Here is a 12,023-nt window from a genome sequence, read left to right on the forward strand (position 1 = left end):
TGGAATGACAACAAAGCTAGGTGTTCGTAGCACCAGCCCGTCATGCCTTCTCTTGGGACGACAACAAAGCTACGCGTCTCCATTTTGAACTTGATGTTTCTGCCTAATACTTCAAAAAAATATCCGGAAACTACTAAATATTGATACCTCATTTTCGGATTCAAGATTGAGGAGAGTGAATGAAGAGTCAGATAGAAAAGGGAGCAACAGAAAAATTTGAAATGCAAACTCAATTTAAGCCTAAGTTCCTTATTGTTGTCTCCTGACAGAAACCTAAAGACCAATTACACAGAAGTCTTCTAAACTATGACACAGTCCAAATAAGGTTAACTTGTTGGATTTCACGTTAATGTTTATGAAAATAGGTTAAAAATTCCAAATCATAATTCTGGTTCCATGATACGACTTTAACTGCTGCAAGCCGTGAGTTCATTGTTCTATTCTTAACTTATTATGACCTAACAGTGTGACAGCTGATAAGTGGGTACCCATCATAGAAGTTGCAGTTTGCGACATGAAGGGCTTTCTGAACAAGAAAAAACACGAGGGTTAATTGGTTCTGGGCCTCTAGCAGACCAGAAACAGCATCACCATCGACTGTTTCTTCTTCCTGAAGAAGACGGTTCATCATTTTACTTCTCTCTTTCCTAAGATTGAAAACCCTAATTTACAGGTCAAAGTTCCTCATATGTTCTTCTTTCGCAGGTCCTTGTTGATGCAGGACCACGTCCGAGACGAAGTACTGCCATCACCGAGGGTTCGTACTCGGTGTCGATGGCGCGGCGGTGCGTGACGAACACTCGAAGGGTTCGTCGGGCACGGGAATCCTATGAAGGCGAGCTAGGATGAAAATGACCCGGGAGGGGGTGTAGTACGTGCAGCAGCCGACGAGCAGAGAGAAGCCAGCGTCCGGGGGACTGACGGGTCGCCCGGAGACGGGTAAGGGGGACCTTCCGACCCTCGTCCAGATGGACGAGGTTGGCTACGACGCCAAACAGGGAGTCCCCGCCGGAGGTTGCCCCCACGCTACGGGCAAACCGACTTGTACCGACCGGGTGGGACGCTCAATAAGGTGTAGTTCTTCACTCGCCTGTCTCGCTCTCCTACGTCTGACCCGAGCGCGGTGGAGGCAAAAGAAGATGTACTGCATGAAATAAAAGACGGGCATCGAGCGGCGTACCTCGTTGTCGTCCCTGGGGAAGCCGTCTCAGTCTCGGGCAAGGGAGTTGACGGTGTAGGGCGGCCGGGGCACGGATGCACGCCGAGGGTAGCTGAGATCGCAGGGCGGCGCGGGGAGACGGCGGCAGTCGACCACGAAACGAAGTGCTCAGGGCACGATGATTCGCCGCCGAGGGCGCTGGCTGGAATGGCGCGGTGGCTGATCGTGTAGCGGCAGTTGTGGCTCGCAAAAGGGGGAAGCGGGCGGCAGCAACAGCGCGCAGGGCTCAGGAGCGGCCGGGGTGGTGCACCGGGACTGCGGTGAGGTAGTTTTCACGTGGAGGTGATCAACTCGGCGCGGGCTCACAGTGGCAAACCACCGCGGGGAGGTTCGGCAGCAGGTCCGGAGGGTTCGATGGGCTACAGCGGCGCCAATCGAACTGAGGGGACGGCGCGGTAGCCGGCGGATCGGTAAACCATCCAGGACGGCACGTCGACGGCTCGGCGGGCGTCGCAGAAGGGGATGGGCCGGGAACGCCTGAAGGAGAGGCCCCACGGCGGTCGTCGTTGACCGCAACACGTGAGCGTAACTTGGCGGGTCTTGGCGTTCGTCGTACGCCCGCGAAGGGTGCACCCGCTTTGTTAGCGTGAACGGCCGTCGCGGAGGAGGACGCGTCGGGAGACAACGGGCGAGGGGAGTTAGGCTTGGAAATCATCGCGGGAGGATCCCAAATGGTGGTGCAAGAGGATGGTGTGGTCAGGGGGGACGGGCGCGAACCGGCGCCGGTCTAGGCGTGAGATCACTGCGCGGGGAGGGAGCTCCGCGCGGCATGGCGCGGAAACTGACCGAGGGTGACCTTCGTCGGCGCAGCGGTCGCAGGCAGGCAGCCGGCCGGGCGGCTGTGTCTGAGCTTGGCAAAGCCTCCCTGCCACCGTTCTTCCTCTCCTCACAGCCTGACTTCTTCTCGATCTCGAAACCTCCTCTTCCAGTAGGGTGAGCACGACCTTAATTCTTCAGGTGGACGAAACCTCTGTCGTCTTCAAAACTCTTCTTCAAAACTCTAGCATCTCTTCTACCTTCTGCTTCTTCTTCTTCTTCTGCTTCACTCGTTGGAACCCTAACTCAACGGGGAGAAATCATCTCTTCTCAAAACATCGATACTGTTTCAAATTCATCAAAACGTAAGTGTTTAGGGCACCTTACCTCCCTTTATATAGAGGGGGGGGGGTGTGGGGGCCCTTAGACCAAAATGACCTACCCTTTATCTCAAAATAACCCTATGACCTAGGACATAAGGATGACTGGAAGACAAAGGAAACGAAGATGAAACCGGGGAGGGGAGGGAAGATCCTTATAGGGTCGAAATCTCCCTCCGTACATGCGATGACGACGCATAAGTAAACGCGAAAGACGATGATCAAAACCAAAAGACGACGAACGAGATGAAACACGAAAACGATAAGGTGTCCGTTACCCGGGATGTTTGAATCCGGGTGTGCGTACCGTCGCCTTGGCTTGCCTGGCGGGCTGAACGCGGAAGGCCGGCGCTGTCAAGGGCGGCGGTGACGTCTCCGAAGATGTATCCGGGGCTGGCGCTGGTGCTGTCGGGAACGACGATGACGACTCCGAAGGCGTGTCCGGGGTTGTCGCCAGGGCTGCGCCATCACTTGTCCTGGGCCATGAGAAGGAGGGCATCCCTGTTTTCTACACCTGTGCTGCTCCCATTCTTATACTGTTTTCTATACCTGTGCTGTTCTTAAATCTATCTTCTTGACTCTCTATGATCCAAGTGGATATGTATATAGGCGTCAAATTTCACCTGTCCCACAGGCTTGGATGTTCCTATCTCACTCTTGAGATTGTTAATCAATATTCTTCTGAAACTCTTTTGTTAACCAAGTAGACCAGGTTCAGATCATGGAGGCAACATAATATACTGAATATCTTAAACCTACCATTTTTTGAATAAATTAAGAAAGATTTCCTGAGAGCAGCAGTCACCCTGTTGCCATAAAAAAATATGAAAATATACTAGGCACAAAATATCCCACTGAGATTCCACATCATGAAGAACATTGTATGTTCAGGTTGTCCTCCCTGTAAACACTGCCTCATTTATGTGCAGCCAGATTGCCCATAGCACTGTGAGATGCCTTGTCCAGTAGGCAACTTTTTCTTGCATCTGTGTTACCTGATAGAGCCCCAAAAGGCCTAGTTAGAAGAGTCATTTACCCCTGATGTCTGCTGTGATGCCATATCGCTTGGGCAAACTGACATGTAAAGCAGAGATGAAAAAAATCTTCCGTGTAAGTTGTGCGCAGAACAAATTTTGCCACCTAGGCCTCGGAGAACATACCTTTCCGGAAGGCCTGTGGCACGAGTTGCTACCTAATCAATAACCAAAAAGAAACTCACACTTTTATAGGAACTTTCTGTTTCGTCAACATGCCATTTGTGATAGTGATTTTTGGATCCTCCGATAATGCCCGCCTTCATGTTGGTATCTCTGACCAATGAGGAGGTGCCACACCACTCCAAACCATCTTGTGCTTTGTTCACATGTATTAAGTGTATCATCACTTGTTGCATGCCCATTAGTTCTTCCCCCTCTAATTAGACATATCCCCTTTCAATATGAGGTTCTATGAAACATACCAACATTACGATTATCATCTGCTGAATATCTGAAAACATAGATATCTCCTAGTTGGGTGCAGAAAAGGGGATTGCATCAAAACAAAGACTCTCCCCTTGAACTCAAACTACACACCTCTCCCAATCTAACTTTCAGACTCTGACTACATAATCTTAGGACCAAATCCTCTGACTGCATAGTCTCTTTATCCATTTTTTCAAAGATGATGAATTTATGGATTATATATGGAGAACCCAAACCCATCATGTTATCCTCCGTTGACCACATCATTCTGTTCATCCATGTTGTCAGGGACATCTGCTCTTATCCTCAGTCCATATACTCTCCAAAAACATTCTCTCAGCAAACCTCTAGATGTTTTCCTACCCTTGTAATAATGGAAGAGGCAGATGGGGAAAACTCTAGCTTGGTGATAGTGGGAGAATAATGGATGTAATCAGCTTAAAAGTGTGTCATATGGAATACATGTTTGATTTGAAAAATGTTCAAATGAGAAGGTTATGATGGCTCAATTGATTTCATAATTTTATTCACTTTCTAAGAGAACAGATGGCCAAAGACATACACAGTCTTGTTTGCAATCATTAAGTCAAAAGGATACTATTTTGGTCGACATTGAGGCACCCTAAATCTGCCTCAATCTCAACCTTTTAGCATAATGTTAATCATCAACATCAGTGTATAAAGTAAAATAATTAATCAAACAAACAAAATGAAGATTATCATAAGCTTGTATTATGAAATAGATTGATTGATGTCATTAACTTCTTGAATTCTGTAAACTATCTGAAATCTGGACATGAGAAGCACATTCATTAAGGATGTTCTTGATTACCTGCAACCATTTAAATACTATGGGCAAATGGATGTCTTAAAAGAGCTTGCTATGCCGGAATGATATCTCAACATCCACTATTTAAATAATTTGTCACGTCCTATCATATCCTTGTTCGTCACTATAATCATCATCTCACATCATCTCACACATTCCGATATTTGGCATCAGATGCATATTCAATATCCGGTATTACTATTTTAATGAGATATGCAGAAATTCATCCCCCCAATGATGGGCAATTTTATTACTATTTTATTCATTCAAGGGCTATCTCATCAACTGTAAATCTTGATTCTCGGAGTCTGTAGCCGTCTTCGCTGACCAAACCAGTCTTTAATCGCTGACCAAGAAAAATCACCTTGAAAGAATCCGACCAAAAACCAGATCTGGATAAAAAACAGACGGCAACACTGAAAGAAGAGAAGATGAATAGACGGAAGATCCAGCGATGGAGTTAGACATGGCTCTGATCCAAGCTCTCGTCATCTTCCTTCAGCTCTTCGCAGCTACAAACGCCATCAACAACACCATGAATCCCTCCTGCAAGAGCAAGTGCGGTAACGTTGAAATCCCCTATCCCTTCGGCATCGGAGAAGGCTGCCACATGCAAGAACACGGCGATTTCCGCGTCTACTGCAACGAATCCTCCTCCCCTCCAAAACCCACAATTCCAAGCAATCCCTCCTCGGAAATCACACAGATCGATCTTATTCAAGGCCTGCTCTACGTGAATGTTCCAGTCTCGTACCAGTGCGCCTCCGAAACCGGCAAAACGACTACAAACATCTTCAACTATGACTTTATCGGCCTTCCTTACGCTATCTCGGATCTCTGGAATGATTTCCTGGTGATGGGTTGTGATGTTCTTGGAGTTCTTCGACTAGAAGCGCGTGACACGGGGTGTCTGGTTTCTTGTAATCGTACGATAGTTCTGCCTCGTAAGGGTTGCCCGGGTTTGGATTGTTGCACGGCGAGCTTCCGAGGGACACTCACCAACGTTACTGTGGGGATAAGCAGCCTTTCGAATTACTCGCAGTTCGCGGGATTTAGCCGCTGCGGAGCCGCCTTCTTCTCTGAGACCAACAGTGGGGAATATCTTGGCCTGGATTTGTATGATAATTCGACGCTCGCTACCATGGACATATCTGTGGCGCTTGAGTGGGCCATTCGCAACGAAACGTGTGAGTGAGTTGGTGGGAGTTCTTCTTGCGCTAGCGAGAATAGCGATTGTTTTGATTCGAGAAGTCTTGCCGGTTACTTGTGCAGATGCTCTGTTGGCTTTGCAGGGAACGCTTATCTTCCGGGAGGCTGCACTGGTAGGGTAGTGCGCCTTATCCTCTCTTTTTTTCTCATTTCCGTTATCCAATTCTTACAGTGTGGTTTCATGCTATGGGTGTCAAATTTTAGTGGTTTGACTTCTAGACCCAGTAATTTTTTTTAAATGTTTATGCTATTTTTCTAGACTTTGTCTGAGCCAACCATGTCTTACAGTTTTTTTGCTCTTTGCGCTGTCTCCAGATTAATTTTCAGTCGATTCAGACTACTGTTATCACGTTCGAGGGCTTTGACTTCTATACACAGCAGGCTTTTTAACGTTTCATGCCATTTCTTCCGTAGTTTGTTTTTGGTTTGCCATTTCTGGATAACCAGTTTTATGGGTAACGAATGTGTGGTCTTTCATTTTTTTAATGTCTCATCCCTATGTTCACCCAGTAATTTTTTGTGGGTATCTCATGTTAGGGTTTTCCTCTTTTTCTCATTGAATTCCAAAAAAAAAACTCCAGTAATTTCTTTCTGTGTATCAACTGTACTTGCACTATACACCAATTAGAGCCATAATGGTATAACGTTTTTCCCGTCAAACCCAAAAAAATTCCATTATTTCTCTCCGGTTCACAAATGTAAGGGGCTCCTTTTCTTTTCCTGTACTCCCACCAAAAGCAATATTTCTCTTTTTTGGCAAACTCATATCAGGATTTGGATGTTCCTTTCACATCGATGCACAATGTTTCCTAGTATTGCATGTTATGGTTTTCTTGTTTTCGGCAGTGGATCTTAGCGGGAAATACGTGAGAGCTTCCTTCTTTGGGTTTAAAAGAATTGATCCCCTCTGGATCGTCATCGGTGCGTAAAATCGCTTCTACCGATCCTCCCAAGAGAAGAAGAACGATTTAGTCTATGAACGAACCTACCGATCAACTAGACTTCTCTCCGTAGGGGCTTCGGTGTTTGTGCTCCTATTGATCATGGGAAGCGTCTGCATCTGCTTTGTCCATCAAAGAAGAAAGCAGCGGAAGAAGGCGGCAAAGCTGAAGGCGAAGCTGTTCATGCAAAACGGCGGTGTGGCGTTGCAAGACCTGATATCGTCCACGCCGGGGAGCGCGTTCAAGATTTTCAGCGAGGCGGAGCTGGTGAGGGCGACGCAGGGCTTCTAAGAGACCCACGTCCTGGGACGAGGCGGCCACGGCGTGGTCTTCAAGGGCGAGCTTGACTCCGGGCTTACAGTCGCCATCAAGAAGTCCCGGGCGATGAACGAGCGAGAGAGCAAAGAGTTCGCCAGAGAGATGGCGATTCTCTCGCAGATGAACCACGTGAACGTCGTCAAGATCCTGGGCTGCTGCCTCGACGTGGAGATCCCCATGCTGGTCTACGAGTTCATCCCGGGGGGAACTCTCTTCAGCTTCATCCACGGTTCTGGAGAAGGCCTATCAAGCACCGCCGAGAACGCTCTTTCCGCGCGGCTGCGGATCGCGAGAGAGGTCGCCGAGGCGCTGGCGTATCTCCATTCCTACGCGTCTCCGCCAATCTTCCACAAGGATGTGAAGACCTCGAACATGCTCTTAGACGGGAGCCTGCGGGCGAAGATCGCCGACTTTGGCGCGTTGGCAGTGGTCGCGGCGGACCAGGCGGAGGTGGCGACGGTGGTGCAGGGAACGTGCGGGTAGCTCGACCTGGAGTATCTCCAGACTTTCCAGTTCACGAAGAAGAGCGACGTCTACAGCTTCGGGATGGTGCTGGTGGAGATGATCACGCGGAGGAAGCCATTCCAGGTCGAGGACGAGGATGATTTTATGGGGTTGGCGGCGAGTTTTGTGGCACGGCAGAGGAGCGGCAGGGTGGATGAGATGCTGGATCCTCTGCTGGTGGGAGAGACGGAGAAGAAGAGAATAGCGGAGGTGGCCCAGCTTGCCTGCCGCTGCTTAAACGCGAGGGGAGTGGAGCAGCCGAGCATGAAGTAGGTCGCCGTGGCTCTGCAGAAAATAGAAGGGTCCGAGGATGAGATTTTTGGGCTTGTTTGCCACTCTCTACGGGAAGAAGAAAGCTTGAGAAGCGGTGGTATTTCTGCTCTGGGTATTATTGACTGTAGTGGAAGCTCTAGCGGTTACTCTAGTGCCACTATTTGCACCTCTTTTGTGGCCAGATGAGGTTGCGTTGTTGGATGTTGACCTTGTTGACTTGCCTCGTGGATGGGCATCATTGTCCTTTCATGGTAGACGATTACACATTATGGTTTAGTATGTTAAAGGGGGATTAGGGTTCGTCCCTATAAATAGCATACAGATTAGGACTACCAGAATCATGTCCTCGAGCTGCTTACCTGGTTTTCTAGGTCCCTAAACCATGAAGAGAGCCTTTGGCTTGCTAGAGCCCGCCCACAACTTCCAGAGACAATCCAAGGAGCTTCAGGTGACATATTCCGCTGTTATGACACCTAAATGTATGAACCTATATCCAATAAGTGGTATCAAAGCCGGTATTTTTCTGTGAAAGAGGTTTTAGGAATCCTACAGGTCGCCGTCGTCGTTCCGGCAATGGTGAACTTGTTCATGAATTTCCTGGAACATGCATCAGGCGTGCCTAAGCATAGGCACCTAAGGGGGCCAGCGCTTAGGCGCCCCTTAGGGCAGTCCGTTAAGCCCAGGCGCTTGCGCCTGGGCGACTTTCTGGGGTTATCCATTAGGGCGGTCCGTTAAGCCAAGTCACTTAAGCTTGGGCGGCCTGCCTGGGCTGCCCCTTCGAGCGGCCTGATAAGCACAAGCCCTTGCGCCAGGGCAGCCTGGCTGGGCTGCCCCTTTGCGCGGACTGCTAAGCTCAGGCGCTTGCGCGTGGGTGGCCCAGCTGGGCTGCCCCCTACGAGCGGCCCGATAAGCCCAAGCGCTTGTGCTTGGGCAGCCTGTCTGGGCTGCCCCTTCAGGTGACCCGCTAAGGGTAAGCCCCAAAGGGCCTGCGCTTGGGCAGGCCATTTGGGCTGCCACTCAGCACGACCCACCATACCTAGGCTCCAAGAAGGGCCATCATTAAGGCGGCCATATGGGCCAGTGCATCGCGAAATCCACTAACTGTAGGGCCCTTAAATTATTACAATTTTTATAAGGGGCTTAACAATTTAAGCTAATGGCCCATATATTTACAACTTAAACTAAATCAAACTGATTTAATGAATGTTTATAGAAATTTTATTGGATTGAGCATAATGTTCTATTAATTAATTCCAATTGTTTGTTTCTATACATGGGCGTGCAATCTTTTTATTCCATAATTATTATGATGAATTTTTTTAGATGTTTAGTTTTAATTCATGCTGCAATATTCGAACATGTGTGATTGCAAATTGAAATGCCAAAAAATCTCAGCATCTAATCAGTACAATTTGGGAGATCACCTACGTGCCACCATATAAGAGCGGTTATTTTCTGAGTTTCATAAAACTGATTTTAAACGTGCATGCTAATTATTGATATTAATAAGTACTCACCTATGTTGGAATATCATGCTCGTGTTAACATAGGTTGAGCATGTGCATTAAATATAGAGTATAAAGTATCCTACGGTACTATGCTTTATAAATTCATTGCGCATAACTCAATAGGTCCATATCAAACTTGAAAATTAGTTATTGCTTTCATCCACCTACGTGGAGTTAGAATTACTCATGTTGAATATTAAATTTGAAATTGTGTTTTGTTTATCACTTCCTACATAGCACATTGGCCTTTCTCCCATGTTATGTGAAGCCGATTTTCCCGAGTGGAAGGAAGCACTGCTCGTCCAATTAGGATTCATGGACTTAGACTAAGGTTTCAATGAAACTAAACCGAGAGGTCCCACTGAGGAGAGTGATGCAAAGTAGTGAGCACGTCATGCCAAATGGGTCAAGTCCAACAAATTGTCACTTTCCTATATGTTGCAACATGTTCAACGGGACATCAGGGGTCATGTTTCTTAGGACTGTCTAGTTTCTACATATCTATACAATATAGAACAATTTTTTTTTTCAAAATGAGAAAGCTAAAGACGGAGTGCTGCTTTAAAGTTCAGCAACACTCGCTACATTGGATCGGGAAGTGTTTGTGAACACATCATGCAAACGCGTGGCATTGTCGGGCAAATGGCTGAGCTTGACATACACATGCCGGAAAATTATGTGGTTCACTACATCTTACAAATGCTACCATCAACCTTTGACGTTTTTAAAATCTCCTACAACATGGTCAAGGAGTTATGGTCACTTTACGAGTTCAATGTCAAATGCGTCCAAGAGGAGGAACATAAGGTTGCTAGTATGCTTTAGTCTAAGATGAAAAATGTGAATCTATCTGTTCACGATGATAAGAACCAGCAGTCAAGAAACTTGGAGACTAAGAGACATGCAACAAACATACACACAAAGGCCAAGAGGTTGGCTCCCAAGGTGTAGTGTGACTTTTGCAGAAAGCTTAGTCACACCAAGAAAGACTACACTAAAAGGAAGGCATGATTGGACAAGCGCCAGCTAGGTAATATAGCCAACGTAAATACGCATGAATCAAATCTAGCATATGTTCATCTATCGAGTTGGTGGATTGATTCAGGTGCTACTGTGCACATTTCGACCACCATTGAGGGTTTTCAGACAAGGCGGACCCCAAATGAAAGTGAAACATTCATCATCTAAGGTAGTAGGATGCGGTCGCATGTCAAATCTATGGAAGATTATTGCTGATGGATATTATGTGACCGTTAAGCCAATCACAGTACCATGTTTATTTAAGTAGATTGAATAAAATACTTATGTTCATTATTATTCCGTGTGATGTTTATAATGAAGTCCATGAATACATGTAATGACTTAGTGAATTATGATGAGATCATGATACAGTGATGGCTAGTCTTTAAACATGTATTCTAAATATTCCTATTCGAGGATAGTCGAGACGGACATCAAATTATTCGGATAGAATAGCACTAGCTGATCCGACTTATTTGATAAGTATAGCTGATCTTGTGGCTGTTAGTGTGGCGACACTAAGGACACATAGTGGGTGCTTTTTGGAGAAAGAGTTCACTGAATTGATCCGTATGAATCCCTGAATGGTATTATACCTAAACATCAATCAGGTTGATTCAAGTCAAAATTGTATAAGTGATCCATTGACCTGAGACACCAAAGACATCTTGAGAGTGGACGACTACATTTTGACTATGACATATGAGCCTCTAATCATGGGATTCAAATAAGTTATAGATTGGATGTAGTAAGAAGCTTACTGAGATGATTGAGTGGTCAAGATGGGATCATCTACCCTCGGTATAAGAGGAGATTGACTCAAGGAAGACGATGTAGGAAAAATCCCTGGCCAAGTTAGTGAGGATATTAGAAAAGGCGTTCTCCAATGATCCCCGTTACGCATCAGTACTAATCGAATGATAGATTAGGGTTTGACGATAAACCATGCTCTAAGTCATTCGAGAGTGTCGTGCGGATGATGGATTATACATATACGGTAACCGATGACGGTAAAGGTTCCATGAGAGAGTTCGAGAATACTCGGTATCTTCTAGAGCACGATGTGTAGCTCGGCACCCCACGGGCTGGAAACTTAATATATACGTTAATGTAGTTAATTAATAAGGTTAGTCAATAAATGTTATTGGGACATTTTAGTTATTAACTAGAATGATACATGGGCCTAGAGGGTCACACGTACAAGGTCATAAGGGCATTGGTGGATATATTTTTCTTTTGAGGGTTTTTGAGAAAAACCTCAAGTGAAATATAAAGAGGGAAAGGGGTCTCATTTTAAGCACCCATGCAAGCCTCATTTGAGAGCCCCTCCCCTCTCCACTCTCTTTTACACTCATCCAAGGAAGGATGTCTTCATGGTCATGAGATCTTCAAGGTTCTCAAGAAGAAGTGAAGAAGAGGACGTGGAGATCCAAGCGCCAAGTGATTGCGTGGACACTTCTAGAGGCCGAACGTGTGAACGACTTGAGAACGATCTCGGAGCAGCAAAGTCAAGGGTGGAACCTGTTCCCGAAAAGGTACTACAAATGTTTTGTTCGATAGATCAATTGAGAATCGATCAACCACACTTCCGCGCCCCTGGAAC

The 12,023-nt window shown here is 46.6% G+C and overlaps 1 pseudogene; it reads left to right on the plus strand.

Annotated features, from left to right (window-relative positions):
• Nucleotides 1-5,036: 5,036 nt before the first annotated feature.
• Nucleotides 5,037-8,061, plus strand: LOC144710592 (wall-associated receptor kinase 5-like; annotated as a pseudogene).
• Nucleotides 8,062-12,023: the final 3,962 nt, after the last annotated feature.

This window comes from Wolffia australiana, chromosome 12 (genome assembly GCF_029677425.1).
Source record: "Wolffia australiana isolate 7733 chromosome 12, ASM2967742v1".
NCBI classification, from domain to species: domain Eukaryota; kingdom Viridiplantae; phylum Streptophyta; class Magnoliopsida; order Alismatales; family Araceae; genus Wolffia; species Wolffia australiana.